The sequence below is a fragment of the Garra rufa genome, chromosome 21 (genome assembly GCF_049309525.1).
Source record: "Garra rufa chromosome 21, GarRuf1.0, whole genome shotgun sequence".
NCBI lineage: Eukaryota > Metazoa > Chordata > Actinopteri > Cypriniformes > Cyprinidae > Garra > Garra rufa.
Genome location: NC_133381.1, coordinates 8,583,012 through 8,601,578, shown reverse-complemented (window position 1 = coordinate 8,601,578; position 18,567 = coordinate 8,583,012). Strand labels below are relative to the sequence as shown.

Sequence of the window (18,567 nt, the reverse complement as noted above, 5' to 3'; positions counted from 1 at the left end):
CAAAGAATCCAGAAAAAATGTACTCAGCTGTTTTAAATATTGATAATAATGATAATAATAATAAACATTTCTTAAACAGCAAATCACCATATTAGAATAATTTCTGATGGATCATGTGACACTGAAGACTGGAGTAATGATGCTGAAAATTTAGCTTTGATCACAGGAATAAATTACATTTTAAACTATATTCAAATAGAAAACTATTTTTTATATAGTAAAAATATATCAATATATTACTGTTTTTGCTGTACTTCGGAACAAATAAATGCAGGCTTCAAAAAAAAAACTTCTGTTCAAAAACTTCTGATTGGTAGTGTACATGAAAATTAATGTAACAATTAAGAATAACGAGGGTAAAAAACTTTCTTTAAATGCTTTTGAATTATTTTATAGGCAAATCAGTTTTTAAAAATGACCAATACCGATAATCAGGCCGATAATTTGAAATTTTGTATTGTATAGTACATTTTTAAAATTAGGTTTTCCAAAAGAAGATTTTCACAGAAATGCCATAGAAGAACCATTTTGGTCTTCAATGAACTAAAAATGACTTTTTTCTTAGTGTGGAGCGCATTTTAAAAATCTAAAGAACCTTTTTCCACTATAAAGAATCTTTTGAAAAATGGAAAGATTCTATTGATGTTAAAGGTGTTTCAATGAACCATGGTCAATAAGGAAACTGTATGCCAGATTTATCAGTGATTGGTTCTGACGAGCAATCATAACACATCCAAATGTTTTCATGCACTTTTCATCTGTTCCCTTTATTTATGGGTGAACTTCTCCTTTAAAAACATCTCTTGCTTTTTTATCATGTCCCCATTTGACCCCTGGACACCCAGCTCTTAGGAATGTTTTAAAAAGTGACCAACTGCACTGTTCATAATGTCAGAGTTGAAGTAAGACAATTATCCCATTGTTGCAATGGTTAGATTTTTGTTCCAATCCTGAACTCTCTCAAGATTATGCAGAAGTTTTAAGCAAATGTATCTTATGTTTTGCTTGGTTTCAAACCATTTTAAACCCCCAACCGCAGAGTACAATTATGTAAATGTCTTCCATTTTATGCTAGAGGCCATTTTTATCTTCCTGAGGTTGTATGTTTAAAGAAAATTATTGTTTGTGAAGATTTGTACTGATATCTTTTCAAAACCTCTTATTAAATACTCCAATTCCAACAATCTGAGACTTTCCCAATACACACTGACGTCTCTGTAGTCTTCAGCCAGGCCGTTTCAGTGGCATGGTAATGTCTGCCTCTCAAAGTGTGATGTTCTTGGCTGTGGAGTTTGGGTCTTTTCACACAGATGTGAATGTTTCTTAAGGCCCACACAGAAAATGAAATTATTGCTTTAGTCTAGAAAAAGGCATAGTTCCCCCAAAGAATGAAAATTGTTGTAATTTTGTGTTTCGTTCTGTGATGTTCCATGAGTTGTTTGTTTGTTTGTTTTTTGAAAACTGTTTGATAGACTCTTTGTGTTTTTTTTAATGTATTTATTTATTTATTTACTTAGAACATTTGATAGCCTGTTTATTTATTTATTTTTATTTTATTTTATTTTATTTTTTTTTGGGGGGGGGGGCCTGTTTGATAGTTTGTTTGTCTTATTAATTAATTATTTTTTAATTTAATTTTTAATTTATTTATTTACTTAGAACATTTGATAGCCTATTTTTATTTATTTATTTGGGAAACTTATACGATAACTGTTTGTTTGTCTATATAATTAATTAATTTATTTGTTTATTTATTTGGTAAACCTGTCTGATAGCTGTTTGTTTCTCTTATTTATAAATTATTATTTCTTTATTTAGGAAACCTGTCTAATAGCTGTTTGTTTGTCTTTTTAATTAATTAACTAATTTATTTATTTAGTAAACCTGTCTGATAGCTGGTTGTTTGTCTTATTTAGTTATTTATTATTTATTTATTATGAAAACCTGTCTGATAGCTGTTTTTTTTTTTTTTCTTATTTATTTATGTATTTATTTATTTACTTAGAATATTTGATAGCCTGTTTTTTTATTTGGGAAACCTATCTGATAGCTGCTTGTTTATCTTAATAATTAATTAATTAATAATTAATAATTAAAATTTTATTTATTTATTTGGGAAACCTGTCTGATAGCTTTTTGTTTGTCTTATTTATTTATTTATGAAATCTGTCTGATAGCTGTTTGTCTTATTTATTTTTATTTATTTGTTTATTTTATTTATTTGGGAAACCTGTCTGATAGCTGTTTGTTTGTCTTTTTAATTTATTTATTTATTTATTTATTTATTTATTTGGGAAACCTATCTGATAGCTGTTTGTTTGTCTTATTTATTTATTTATTTGGGAAACCTGTCTGATAGCTATTTGTTTCTTTCTTTTTTTATTTATTTATAAAAACTGTCTGATAGCTGTTTGTTTGTCATATTAATTAATGAATTAATTAATTAATTTGTATTTATTTATTTGGGAAATCTGTCTGGTAGCTGTTTGTTTGTCTTATTTATTTATTTGGGAATCCTGTCTGATATCTGTTTGTCTTATTTATTTTTTATTTATTTGGGAAACCTGTCTGGTAGCTGTTTATTTGTCTAATTAATTAATTAGTATTTATCTATTTGGGAAATCTGTCTGATGGCTATTTTTATTTTTATGTTTTTATTTATTCATTTACTTATTTTGTGCTACTAGTTGCTGTCAGTCTTTTCATAGAGAGTCACCATCATTTATCCGCTACTCTTATTTATATAAGCACAAAGTCTAGACTTACTGTGAAGGCTTATTTCAAAAAAAGAAAAAAGAAAAAAAAGGTGTTCATTGAATGCTGTTTACTGATTCATGACACCCACTACCACGCTCACTTGGGTCTGAATAGCTCTGGGCGGCTTACATGTACTTCAACTTAAAATAAGTTTTTGTTTCTTTTGACGGACAAACTCCCACTCTTTTCATTCTTTCCCTTTCACTGCCTTCATTTGCTCTCTCTCTCTCCACCCTGAGGTGTTGTAGTCAGTCTGTAGTGTTTGTAGGCCACAGGGTTTTCCAACAAGAATCTGTGCCAAACATGGCCCATCTGCTCCACAGAGGCCGTGTTCACTGCAGACGGCCATAAAGACACACTACAGCAAGCGAACATGCCCCAAGGACTTTTACCTTTGAATATTTGTGTGAAATAACATTACTTATTCAGTCTGCTTTCTTGTTACAGTATGACACTGAAGGTCATCACATCCAATGTGAATGAGTTTCAGCCTTTCCTCAGTTTCTTAAAGAGACAGTTCTCCCAAAAATGAAAATTGTCTTCATGTATTCACTCATTTTGTGATGTTTTTCCAAACTTGTTTGACTTAGAACCCAAAAGGACATGTTTATAGCAAAAGCTTTTTGCCATGTAGTGAAAGTGAATTGCTGTTAAGCAAGGTTATCCATTAATGACATTTTAAATTTGAGATTTTTCCTTGCACAAAGCTATTGTATGGATTCAGAAGAATTAAAATATGAGGTATGATTGATTTCGACTTCTTTTGTAGTGCTTTATGATCTATTTTGAACCTTGAGAGTCAAAATTTCCCATTTTGCATTTTGTGTTTTATGGAAAATAGAAACTCATACAGGTTTGGAACAACAAGAGGGTGAGCATATGTTGACACAATATTCATTTTTGGGTGAACAAACGCTTTAATGAGGATGTTGCAGTGTTTCTGGCTAGGCTTGTGCTTATTGGCTTTTTATTGTTCTGTTCAGGTTATTTTGCCAATGCTGGCAATAGACAAAAGACAAATCACTGTCCAAATTATGACGACTCCATATTTTCCAGGTGGAAGTGCATCACCACATGGTCTTGTTATTATAGTCGATCCATATCAAATGTTTAAATCTGTGGGGGTTTTTCTTGTTATTATATTCAGGTTATGATTCAATCGTTAGGCGTGAAGTGGCTTTTATTAATCATCTATTGAACAAATCTGATTGTGTCAGTTTGCTTTGAACACTTTCCAGTGAAACCATGTGCAGGCTGTTCGGTCTGTCCAAGCCAATGAAGCTCAATATTTGTGGGAGGGAAATTATGGAAGAGGCCCATGTAAAAAATCTCTTTAGGTCTCCTAGTAAATGTTCTGCAGTTCAAATTGATGACTTATGGATCAAAGCAAACTGGAAAGGTATTTTTTAAAGAGACATACCATGGAAAACATGACATCCCTTGTTCTTTTGAAATAAAAGAGTTTGGTTTACAATATAGATGTACTTCAACATGCTCCCTCCACAATATGTATAGATACTAAGCTATGAAAAAAGCCTTTTAGAAATTGGGTCATAAAAATTAAAGGATAGATCTATTATGAACCACATATAGATATAGATATAAAACATACAGAGACTATATGTAAATAAATAAATATATATATACAGTCAAGCCCAAAATTATTCATACCCCTGGCAAATTCTGACTTAAAGTTACTTTTATTCAACCAGCAATTTTTTTTTATTATTTTTTTTTTTTTACTGGAAATGACACCGGCTTCTCCCAAAAGATAATAAGACGATGTACAAGAGGCATCATTGTGGAAAATATTTTTCAGCTTTTATTTACATTTGAACAAAAAGTGGCATGTCCAAAATTATTCATACCCTTTGCAAGCTGTCCACAGTCTATGAGAAAATCCAAAGTTCTATACCATTCCAAATAGTCCAAGCTGTTCTAAATAGTAAATCTGATCAAACTACAGCAAAAACAGTAAAATCTGGAAATATTTTTACTATTTAAAATAACTGTTTTCTATTTGAATATATTTAAAAATGTAATTTATTCCTGTGATTTCAGCTAAATTTTTAGCATCATTACTCCAGTCACAAGGAAATCATTCTAATATTATGATTTGCTCCTCAAAAACATATATTATTATTATGTTGAAAACAGCTGAGTAGAATTTTTTCAGGATTATTTGATAGTTAGAAAGTTCAGAAAAACAGCATGTACAGGGTGTCCGCTGGACTTAAATGTCTTAAAAGTCTTAAATGTCTTAAATTTAGATTTAATGGGTATTAAATACTATTGATCACATTACTGCGAAATCTTTAGTCTTACGGACCTAATGACTCTTTACAGAAGATTCCCGCAAACATTTATTGTGTGTAAATTCATAATTGTATTTAAAACATTAATCTTATAACATTATTGAAATGTTATTTATCGCACTTGTAATTTTGCACTGTAAATTATTTAATCTGCCTGGTAACAGCCCTATAGAATTTATTGTTGAATTGTAATAATTTGAAATATAAGGAGATGCATACATTTAAAAAGTAAAAAAAAAAAAGGCCTTTATAAGGGTAACTAAAAATATGCTGATTTAAGTATGTTAAAGTTGAACACTGATGAAAATATTGCATATAAAAACATTTTGCGTGGAATATGAAAAGTTCACTATATATTATAGTAATAAATATCATTAATGACATTTTAGTTTTGAAACTTAGTTTTCTTTTTACATTAAACATTAAATTTAATATTACATATACTGTATTTATATAATATAATGTGTTTTTCCATTACAGGTTTAGGTCTTAAAAAGTCTTAAATTTCACTTGTTCATATCTGTAGAAACCCTGATTTATCTGAAACAGAAATTTGTTTGACAAGACAGCGATTGTGAAAGTAGTCTCATTAGGAAACTTCATTTAAAAAAAATTACAAATATATATTAATATTTTACATATATATTTACATATTTGTTTTAAAGGTACAGCAGTGCAAGAAAACGCTGTACTTGTACCGTATTGCTGAGGTTGAATATATCTCTCCAGCTTTATTTTCCTCACCAGTGACAGTTTTCTAACAGCTTGAGAAAACACACAAGAAAGAGCATCGTCCACTGTTGTTTGTGTGTGTGGGTCTGAATCACAGCCTCCTGCTGATCTCCATCAGTGTGTGCCCGGCGGTCCCACGAGGGTCTCTGTTCACTCACACTTCCTCTCCTACACGCCCCATTGATCTGGGTAAATGCCCACCCAGCCTCTGCCTGCTGCCCCCCCAAATACAGAGGAAATGACTGATGAGTGTTTGTTTGTGTGTGTGTGCGCAAGTGTGTCACCCCCAGGCCAGTGTGACGGTTATAAAAGATGTCCTAATAAGCTGCTGATGTCAGTGTGCTCTGATGATGAGTTCTCAATCAGTGTCATTAACTGGAAAGACTTCATTTTTGGGACTTAACATGATGACTTAATTGGATTGAAATGTCAGAATGTTTTAGCAAATGTAGCTCTTGGAACGTGTTCATTCCAAAAATGTGACTTATACTAGCCAAAGAACTAATTATATAAGTGTTCAGAAAAGTTGAAATTATTAATTAAGTCCAAAGTTTACGTACACCTTGCAGGATCTGCAAAATGTTAATTATTTTACTAAAATAAGAGGGATCATACTAAAATGCATGTTCTTTTTTTATTTAGTACTGACCTGAATAAGATATTTCACATAAAAGATGTTCACATATAGTCCACCAGAGAAAATAATAGTTGAATTTACATACACTTGATTCTTAAATGTTGTCACCTGAATGATCCACAGCCGTGTTTTTTTAGTGCTAGTTGTTCACGAGTTCCTTGTTTTTCCTGAACAGTTAAACTGCCTGCTGTTCTTCAGAAAAATCGTTCAGGTTTGACAAATTCAGAAGGAAAAACCATGCATTAAAAGCGGGGGTGAAAACTTTTGAAATATGAAGATCAGGCTAAATTGAACTTGTTTTGTCTTCTAGGAAGCATGAAAGTATTTTCTGTAACTTCTGAAAGGCAGTACTACATGAAATAAATATGATATTCAGGCAAAATAAGAAAAATCTACACATCTTCATTCCGTTCAAAAGTTTTCACCCCCGGCTCTTAATGCATTGTGTTTCCTTCTGAAGCATCAGTGAGCGTTTGTACCTTCTGTAATAGTTTCCTATGAGTCCCTTAGTTGTTCTCAGTGTGAAAAAAAAAATTTATTTTCTCTTGTGGACTATATGTAAACATATTTTATGTGAAATATCTTATTCAGGTCAGTACTAAATAAAAATGAACATGCATTTTAAAAAAATATTTAACATTTAGCAGATTCTACAAGGTGTATGTAAACGTTTGACTTCAACTATATACATAAACTTAGACCCTAAACTAATAATTGATATCTTGTTTATATGTTTTTGCATTTTCCTTGTTGTTTCACCGGTCGTTATGCAAATGTTGACTCATCTGTTGTCCCACAGGTGAAGACATTTTTCTGCACACGGAAGGAGGAGGAAGTGGCGTCAGAGTGATGTCAGTGAGGCTGCCGTCTGTCAAACAGGATCAAGAGTCTGTCAGCCTCAGCTCTGTTGAAGGAGATACAGACTCTTCTGCTAATGATGTGTTTTAACAGCGACGACCCTGTGATACCTCTCTGACAGGAAACTGCTAAGTGCCTGAAAGGAAGGAGATGTTCTCAGCCTTAAATTATTCACATCGCAGAAGCTCATTTTTGGATGACAGTCAGTGCGAGAGATATAATGAACTCTAATCTTTCTTGCATCGCTGTTAAATGAAACCACATGTGCTGTTGTTTGCTGTGCGACTAGTTGCACTTTTTTATACGAATAAATTTTAAACAAATCTTGATCCACGTTCACATGTTTTTGCATTATCCCACAATTTTAATTAAACTTTTTATAATTTTGTTCCATTTCTCCCCAGGTTGACGTCATTTGTCGCATTCTTTCTGTCCAAGCAGGGCTGTTCTCTGTCATGGTAATGGCAGCGAAGTGCATTACTTCATGAGAGAGGTTTTTCACATCATTAGTCTCAGACTACTGTTTCTCCCATTACACAGGGAGATAGAGAGAGATAGCCACTATCAGATGCTGCTTTGCAGTGTCCTGCACTGATGATGCCTGTCTAATAAGCATCCTGTTTCCTTTTCAGCACTCAAGACATGATAAAGTCTGGAAGAAGTCTCGCAGAACCAGACTTCTGACTATCGTCATGAAGTCTGGTCCATTTTAACAGCTCATTCTGGCCTGGAATCACTGACAATTTTGGTTAACAATATGCAGATATTCAGTAAAATTACTAGTTCATTCAAAAATATATAAACTACCAGTTAAAAGTTTGGAACAGTAAGATTTTTTTATGGTTTTTATTCAAGAAGTCTCTTCTGCTCACAAAGCCTGCACTTATTTGATCTAAAGTACAGCAAAAACTACTGTTTAAAATAACTGTTATCTATTTGAATATATTTTAAAATGTAGTTTATTCCTGTATGTTAATGTATATGTATTTGCTGCTCATATTATTATGTTGAAAAGATTGTTCTCAGATTTCTTTGATGAATAGAAAGTTCAGAAGAACAGCATTTATCTGAAATAGAAATCTTTATAAATTATAAGATTATAAATTATAAAACATAAATGTATTTATCATCACTTCAATCAATCTAAAGCATCCTTGCTAAATAAAAGTATTAATTTCTATCATTTGTCCCTCCTCCAGCATCATGTGATTGGAGTAATGATGCTAAAAATTCAGCTTTGAAATCACAGAAATAAATTACATTTGAAAATATATTCAAATAGAAAAGTTATTTTAAATAGTAAAAAATATTTCCGAATTTTTACTGTATTTTTGCTGTACTTTGAATCAAATAAATGCAGGCTTGGTGAGCAAAAAAAAGCTCTTACTGTTCAAAAACTTTTGACTGGTAGTGTATATTGGAAAAGGGACAGCGTTCACAATCTCTGTTCTTTCAAAACTAATAAGCAAGGCTGTAACTCTGAAAACAAAACAGAAATGCATACAGTAGCTTGTAGTTTAGATTAAGTGCTGATATTAATGCAAAAGTACGTGCTATTTGAGCGGAAATGTTGTCTAAATCAACATTTCTAGACAGATTAAGGTTTATTTTTGTATGTATTGTGTGTAAGTTACAGGGTTTATCCACTTTCCGTGATCCTGAGTTGAAAATGTGGATATAACGTTTGCACAGTCAAGGTTAGTAAACCATTTTATTACACTAGATGCATTTTAACATTTATAATGTTTACATCTTCCTGCCATTGTAATGTTTATGCTGGTTTAGTGCCCTTATAGACAGCGATTGAAAGTACTGTAACTATTTTGCTTTTACCAGTGCAGGGACCGATGTTATTGTACCTTATAAACCGATTGTTCCTGGTACCTTATAAATGTCATTTGTGACCCTGGACCACAAAACCAGTCTTAAGCAACATGGGTATATTTGTAGCAATAGCCAAAAATACATTGTATGGGCCAAAATGATCGATTTTTCTTTTATGCCAAAAATCATTAGGATATTAAGTAAAGATCATGTTCCATAAAGATATTTTGTAAATTTCGTACCGTAAATGTATCATATCTTTGTGATTAGTAATATGAATTGCTAAGAACTTCATTTGGACAACTTTAAAGGCGATTTTTTTTTAAATTAGATTTTTTTTTTTGCACCCTCAGATTCCAGATTTTCAAATATTTGTATCTCGGCCAAATAACAACATCAATGGAAAGCTTATTTATTCAGCTATCAGACAATGTATAAATCTCAATTTCGAAAAATTGACTAGTTTTGTGGTCCAGGGTCACATTTTGTTTCCCAACAGTTCGATAAAATCTTGTAAAATTGCATAAAAGCAGACTTAGAAATTTTAGAAAACCATTGCCGTTTTGGTCTACAATATGCGTCAGACAGACAGTATGTGGTCTGCCAGCGTACCATCTCAGACTTTAATGGAAGTATCTTGATCCATCTTGACCTTGGTGCAGGAACTCCCAGCAGATTGTGTTCAAGAATAAAATAATAACTGAGAGTATTGTTGTTTTGAGTCTCATGTTAGAGCACTATGGCACAAAATAACCCTGTATCCACTTTTCTCTGTTTTTCTGCAGGTATAAGAAGACGAATCTTGTGAGGAGGAGTGGAATCTATATATAAAGAGCTCATCTGGGAAAATGTTAGGCTTTCACAGCTGTAGAGCAGCCAATGGAGCGATAAGTGCGGATGATAAGAGCAGCCAGAGCAGGGCTGGAAATGAAGAAGCTAATGGTGTGATGTGATGCAGACCAGAGACATGAGCAACTTGGTGGTACACAGCTGTTTTGAAGAAAGTAGTTTTTCAGTTAGTCATGGTTAGTTGCCGTTTATGTCTATGTGGATCTGTGCCATGTTGTCCATTATTACATACAGTCAAACCAAAATTTATTCAGACACTCAACATTTCTCACATTGTCACAGTTTATTTGCTATAGTTATACAAAATATGACAAGAACTCAAGAGTTAAACTGTATCAGAACCAATTCATCTTGATAATGTCAGATATCTTTGAAGATAGGTATGTAATGGATTACAATCACAACTGTTAGTATGACAATATTTACACAACTATCAATACTTTGTTGACCAATACCAAGCAATGCTTAATTTTGTTCAGTATCTGGTGTAAAAAGGTCACGTTAACAAATAAAGAAAAAACACTTAAGCAAAACATGGTCAGGTCAAAGTGTCAAATCAAATTTTATAATATGTCAGAGTTAACTTTATTTTGCTATCCTCATCTACCTATTTTGGTGTAACCAAAGACTATAGAATACCAAAGACATGTCACTCGTGTAGTTTTGAATGGGGAAAAATGCAACGGTCATCATGGCCGCGAAGCTCCGCCTTTTTAGTGAAAGAGCTAATCGTTGATTAGTAAAGTCAGCGCGACACTGCAGCTGCCGTTAGAAGTCCCGGTTGCTATAGAAACAATCGGCGCTCTAAGGCCGCGATCACACCGAACGCGTTTTAGCAGTTGGAGGCGCCTCTTTTGAATGGTTTTCTGTTGGCAGTGAGCGTTCTGCTCGCTGCTTATGCGCCCCGGGCGCCTCGCATTTTCGCCGCCTGCTGCGCCTCGCGTTTTTGCAGGAGCGCTCTGAGCGCCTGAAGTTGAAAAAAAATCAACTCTGAGCGGAAAAACGCCCAACGTCATTCGCGTTCTTTTCCATTGTCCAATCGAATGAATGGAGAGGCGGGCCTTCTGTTGTGGTGACGAAAGTTTACCGTTGCTTAAAAAGTCCGGAGACTGCAGAAAAGGAGGAGAAACCTTTGGTGTCTATCGTGGGTAACCCGGAGCTGTATTATTTAGGGTTTCTGCTAATATGACAGTTTACTTAACAGCAAAAAACTAAGATTTTAGAGCGCTCGCGCTATAATCCTTTGATTTGACTGACAGGACAGCTGTTTTGGTCATTGCTTAGCAACATAAAAAAACCGCAGCACACTGCTCTTTTATTAAAAGTCACCAAAAAAGGCAGTGCTGTGCGCCTCGCGTTTTTAGAACTAAAAGACGCGTTCGGTGTGATCGGGGCCTAAGACGTGCGCTCAGTACTGCGCATGCGCACTGGCTCATTTAGCCGGAAAAATAAGCGTTTTTTAACGCTATTGGAGCACAAGGAACCATATTTATGAGGCAGTTCTTGTTGGATTTCTTTGCAGATTTAAAATATGAAATTTAATCGTGAGGTTGGTGAACAGTTTTGGAGAATTTGATGTTTCCCCATTCAAAGAGATAGGAGTTGCACTTGAATGCCCGAGTAGCGTTTCAAAGATGGCCGCCGAGTGACATGACTTGTCTTAAAAGGACTTTGGTGTAACTCCTGCAGGAGATGTTTGCAGAAATTGGAGGGTCGGAAATTAATGAGGGCTTGTGGCTAAAAAGATCACCAAAATGAACAAAAATGCCCCATAAATTCAAAACAAAGGGGCAAAAAATGCCCCTGCACAATTAAAGTGTATTACGTCTGTTGCAATTAAAATGAAAGTTAAACAAAAAGTATAACTTCGTGGAATTATATTTAGTTCATAAGCTGTTTTGTGCAGTTTTCAGCCTTATAACCAATCAAACGTGTTTCTGTTGAACTTAGGAATGCATTAGCCAATCAGAGGCACTTAGATTAGTCAATGCTCTCAAATTCTCTCATCATAAACAACACAGTGCAGATATCATGAATATAAATGTTAATTTCTTAGCTTCAGTGATAATAATGGCAGTTTTTGCATAACTTGTGCTAGACTTGGCTAACTACTTAGAATGAAATGTTTGTCTGTGAAACCCGAATATGCCCAAAATGAAACAAAAACGTTTTATATTGTTTTCTATATCAATATTAATAATCATTATTTCAATATAAAGAGCAATAATCTAGAAAAAATATATTTATAATATTGCAGCCCTATGAGCTCCTGTTTTTTACATGTATAATTTAGATATAGTTTTTAACAGTCTATTGTTATAAACAACAGTTAAAAATATTGACTAAAGTAATTGGGTAAATTTCAGTTTGTTGACATTAAAGACAACATAGTATGTTCTTATAATAATAAGCTGATTATAAAAATAGCCTTCTTGAATGTAAAAAAAAATGCCCCTGGCAATCAATTCCAGGGAGAAAATATTGCCCCTTAATTTCTTTTTTTTTTTTTTTTTTTTAATAATTAGTGAAACATATATTCAATAATTAGTTTTTCAAACATTAGTATGCAAAATACTTAACGTAATCAAATTGCATGCAATTTGGCGTCTAGTTATGATGGATAATTGTTCATTTATAGTTACATATTTTAGTATAAATGTCTGATATATGGAAAAATGAAAAATAAAAAGGTCCAAAAAAAATTGACTAAAGTAATTGGGTAAATTTAAGTATTTAAAGACAACATAGTATGATTTTTATAATAATAAAGTGATTATAAAAATTGCCCTCACAAATGTAAAACAAAAAATAAAAAATGTTGAAAATGTTGTCCCTTAATGGAAAAAAAAAAGTAAATTTCTGAATTTTGTTTTTTTAATAATTAGTTTTTCAAACATTAATATGCAAAATTACTTAACCTCATCAAATTGCATGCAATTGGTGTCTAGTTATGATGGATAATTGTTCATTTATAGTTACATTTTTTAGTCAATTTATCATTTTTCATGTTTAAAGTCAATTGAGCGCATTGTGAAATTGAGTATTAAGTGCAATGTTTCAAAATATATTAGGTCATCTTGATATTTAATGCAAATAAAAATTTACACTAAAAAAATTAAGCAACCTTAAAAAATGTCAGTTTCTGTCTACATTTTTAAGTATAATCAAATTGGCTGTACAAATAATTTCAACTTAAATTATATTACACTGACTTAAAAATTGACTTGCATCATATGTAACTTTAAAAATGAAATTAATGATAAAAACATGTTACCATGATTTACTGATCATATTTTTATACATTGATACTAAATAAACAATAAGTGTAGAATGATCACTCTATAAAAGAATCTAGATTTTATCTTATGAAATGAGTTTGAAAGTTCAGTATCATTTCAGACGAGATTTGTCAGCGATTCTGACACACCAATCTTGTGCTGTTATGTTTAAAATATTAAACATTGATTTGCAGTTCTGTTGGCTCAGACCAGTTGAAATTAACGTCTGTGGTAATCAACATTGTGCCAACTGTATATTATTGTTCTTCATGTGATTTAATCTTTTCGCTGAGTTAAATGATATGTAGCTTCTGCACTAACTATATAAGCATCTGTGTGTGTCCAAACACTAAATGATCAACCTCATCCTAAAACTGAGGTCAGTTTGATTGGATTATAATGAATACGCAAGAGACCCGCCAGCGCAACTAAACCGCATTGCAAAGAAAAGAAAAGAAGGCCTCAGAAACCAAACGCTGGCCTGAAATCACTCAAACTTGCTTTAAGTGCTTTCTAAAGATTAGGTTTGTGGGCCAAGCTTTGCAGTCAGCTCATATCAGTCCCACCCCCTGCATCTCCCACCCCAAAAAATCCTCTTAAAGCCTCCGTTAGCCAGCTGTTTATCAAAGCCAGATGTGTCAGGCAGGAAGCCGTTGGAAATTAACCATGACATTATCCACTCTCCTCTTGAAATGTCCTGTAGAACAGAGAAAAGTCACGTAAAATCCTACGTCTATCAGGCCACCGTTTCCATCGGAGACTGCCGCTTAAACCTTGTGGGAATTGCCACACGTTGGAGTGGCTGTTTTGTTTGGGATGTCAATAGCTGGTTGAATCGTGAGCTCTGATTGGATGAGCTTTGTGCATTTAATCATTGTGACTTCAGATGGATAATGCTTTCGGGAAAACTTGCATTTTTCCCAACTATTCCATCTGGAGGTACAATAAAGGATTTCTTGAGGAGCACAGGCAAAACTATTAAAGGGTTGTTCATACTGACAGTGACTTGCGGCGCCAAAGTGACCAGTGAGGTTATGATTTGAGGCAACTAAAGCGACAGATTAACTTTATGCTAATGAACAGTAATTTGATTGATGTATTACGAGTGGATTCGGATTTCAGATTTAAACGCTCTCCTTTAAAGAGCAGTTTATTATGCACATTAAGAAATCAGAACTGCAGTGTGGTTCTGCAAAGCATTTATTGGGAAATTATGAGGGTAGGATAATAAAATAGATTATAGATATGGACATATCAAGGCGCCTCAGGCCATTTTGAACTCTTAATGTCTTGTGTTTTATGTGTGGGAGAAATTAATAGCTAATTGATTCTGAGATACCACTTTGACATTGATAGTTATGAAGCCGACTGTGGGATTTATTGACTTGAAGACCTTAAAGTTTTGTTTTGTGAACTTGATCATTTATTTTTTTTTAATTTTATTTAAGCTCATTTTAACAGTGACATTATGTATTTATGTAGTGCATTCTATTATATTTTGTGTTAGACTTTTATTTTAATTTATATTGTGAACTGTTTTTGATCATGAAATTTTAATTGCATTCTTATTTATGAAAAAAATCAAATTTTACTTGTGGAAATGAACTACTATTAATCTTTTTTATTTTATTTTATCAATTTTTTAATACTTAAATTGATTGTATATTTGTAGTGCATTCTATTATATTTAATGTTATATTTGAACTGGTATTGTTCCTGTATTTTTGATAGCATTTTATTTATGAAAACAATCTAATTTTACTTGTGGAAATGAACTGCTATTAATCTTTTATTTGATTTATTAATTGCATTTTGCTGTATTTTATTTTATGAACTTAATATAATTTTACTTGTGGAAATAAATTGGTATTCATCTTTTATTGTATTTATTTTATTTTATTTTTATATTTTGTTTTACTTTATTAAAAAAAAATCTCCCAATGTTGGTATATATAACCCCAACTGTGTTAATAATTACATTTTATTATATTTTATTTTATTAACTCAATCCAATTTTACTTGTGGAAATGAACTGCTATTAATCTTTTCTATTTTATTTTATTTTATTTTATTTACTTTTTTTATTATTATTTTTATTGTAACAAAATTACATTTTGTTGTATTTTATTTTATGAACTGCTATTAATCTTTTATTTATTTTTTTAGTTCATTTTTTATATTTTACTTTATTAAAAAATGTTTTCTTGTTGATATATGTAATCCTAACTGTGTTATTAATTGCATTTTATTGTAATTTATTTTATGCACTATGCATTACTTTTGGAAATGAGCTGCTATTAATCTTTTATATTTTATTTTATTTTATTATTGTTTTATTTTAATTTAATTTTATTATTTTATTTTTTTGTATTTTTTTATTAACTCAATATAATTTTACTTGTTGAAATGAACTACAATTATAATATTTTATATAATATATATATATATATATATATATATATATATATATATATATATATATATATAGTTTATTTTATTATAATTTTATTTTTAGATTTCACCTTTTTAAGAAATGTTTTTGTCCCCATGTTGATATATAAGCCTGTATTATTAATTGCATTTTGTTGTATTTTATTTTATTAACTCTTTTCACTCTACTTTTAGATATGAACTACTAATTTTATTTTATTTTATTTTATTTATTTGTTTTGTTTTCCCATGTTGATGTATGCAGCCCTAGCATGATCTAATGAAGTGGACATATTGAAAAGCTTGTCAGTATAACAGATAATGTTTTCATTCTAGAAAGCTTTTCATTCAAAATTGTATTGGGTAAAGTCAATATTTTTGGTCTGTTTTGCTGGAAGAGAAACTTAACAGACGTATCTTTTCATAAAAGTTCAACTTTTAAAAGTGCATTAGCATGCATATGCCATCAAACCTGGACTTAAATGGACTGAAAGCCTCCAAACTTCAATTTCATACTGCGTTTAAATGTTACATTAGCGCAGATCCTTTAAAGTTGCAAGAGGAAGAGCATTATGCCACATATCTGGATGAATGTAGGACATCCGCAGACCTGTCTGACTCTCAGTGATATTGACCAGCTTGGATAAAGATTTCTTGCTTTATTCCACTACAAGAGCAGGGTGACGTTGAGTAATGATGTTTGGGGTCATGATAAGAAGCACAAAGAACTTCCTCGCCCTCTCAGACCAGAGAGTTTTAGATAAATGGCTTGCTTGAATGATTTAGGCCAGTTTAGTGTGCCACCGCTTTGTTGTTGTCCCTCCAGTGATGAATTACTGCCGTTAAGCTTCAGGATGGTGGAGATTGTACCCGAGTGACCCTCAGTTCTGAACACCTGCCAAACAGATCACTCCCTCACGTCAGACCTTGATGCCTCCACCTGCTGAGACACTCACCAGTGTCATGTCCACCTCTGTTTGTCATCTAGACATCTATTGTTTAAATTGGCTACTCTGTAAAACACTGTCACTAGAGATTTGAATCTGTTTGTCAACAGAGTTTGGTTGGTGTGAATTCAGTGTGCACCTACGAACTGGTTCCAGTTCATGTGGACTCTGCACTCTTAAAAATAAAGCTTCCAAAAGGGTTTTTTACAGCCATTTTTTGGAACCCTAAAAAACCTTTCAGTGAAAAGAAACCTTGTTTTCTTAGTCTAAAAACCTTTTTTTTTCCTCTGGAAAGCATCTTTTGTGCAATGGAAAGGTTCTTTGGATTCACTTGTAGAAGTAAACTTCTAGTGATTGTCTAATTTTATTGCATTTTTATTTTATTTCATGTGCTCAATCTAATTTTACTTAATTATTTATGATTCATTTTATTTATTATGTATTTTTGTGTTGTATTTTATTATATTTTATGTTTTTATTTCATTATGTGAACTCAGTTTTACTTGAGAAAATGTTCTTGTTTATGTCTTTTCATTGCATTTTATTTTTATTTTAGTTTGTGTTGTGAACTCAGTCTAATTTTGAATTGTTATAGTGAATTGCTATTGGGTATTTTATTTTATTTTATTTTAGAACTGAATTGAAATTGAACTCAGTCTAATTTTACTTGTGAAAGTGAATTGCTATTGGGTATTGTATTTTAAAATTAAATTGAATTCAAAATCAACTCTTAATTTTATTATAAGTAATTTAGAATTGAATTGAAATGGAATTGAACTCAATCTAATTTTACTTTTGAAAGTGAATTGCTTTTGGGTATTTTATTTTAGAATTGAATTGAAATGAAATTTAACTCAATCTAATTGAAGTGAAAATTAACTTAGTATAATTTTTACTTGCGAAAGTGAATTGGTATTGGGTATTTTATTTTATTGTAGAATTGAATTAATAATTGAACCCAATCTAATTTTACTTGCGAAAGTGAATTGCTATTGGGTATTTTATTTTAGAATTGAATTGAAATGCAATTGAACCCAATCTAATTTTACTTGCACAACTGAATCATTATTGGGTATTTTATTTTAGAATTGAATTGGAAATGAACTCAATCTAATTTTACTTGCAAAAGTGAATTGTTATTGGGTATTTTATTTTAGAATTTAATTGAAAATGAACTCAATCTAATTTAACTTGCCAAAGTAAATTGCTATTGGGTATTTTATTTTATTTTAAAATTGAATAGAAATTGAACTTAATCTAATTTTACTTGCAAAACTGAATCATTATTGGATATTTTATTTTAGAATTCAATTGAAAATGAACTCAATCTAATTCACTTGCAAAAGTGAATTTTTGTTGGGTGTTTTATTTAGTTTAGAAATGTAATTTAATTTTTAAAATGATCATGCATTTTTGAACCAAGTGTGAAAACTTGAAATAATGTTTGAACAATTTGGTTGATCAATTTGATATCTGCTTTTTTAATTTATTTTTAATCTAGGTTTAAACTAATTTATAAATATACTGTTTTTCATACTTCATATGTATTAAAAATTAGTGTAAATGAATCAAACCTTATTGTAAAGTGTGACCAATACTTTTTCTGTTGCTGTCTGTTGCTGGCCGATATAAAATAATTCTCACAACGTTCAAGAATGCATTTGTAAATAGCCACATTATTGCATTAGAATGACTGCGTTATCTTTAACAGCTCAAGTGTCTCGGCAGCAATGAGGAGTTGAGCTTATTTAATGAGACTATTAACTTCTCCTAGTCAAATGTGCGAGTTTGTTTGGACACAGTGCAGATTTCTTGGCCAAGTGTTGCGCCGCTGGGCTGAATGCATGTTAATTGGTGTTTGGGAGGGGTTTTGATTATCTCGCTCTGGGGTTTTAATGGAGCCTCAATAGATAAGAGAACCGCAGGGGAGGATGGGCACT

The 18,567-nt window shown here is 31.8% G+C and overlaps 1 long non-coding RNA gene across 1 annotated transcript in view; it reads left to right on the top strand.

Annotated features, from left to right (window-relative positions):
• LOC141295637 (uncharacterized) overlaps positions 1–7,684 on the top strand; it is a 40,129-nt gene extending 32,445 nt beyond the window's left edge. The window contains exon 3 of the long non-coding RNA XR_012341110.1: positions 7,241–7,684. This is a non-coding gene — a long non-coding RNA (uncharacterized lncRNA). The remainder of the gene's footprint in view (positions 1–7,240) is intronic.
• Positions 7,685–18,567: the final 10,883 nt, after the last annotated feature.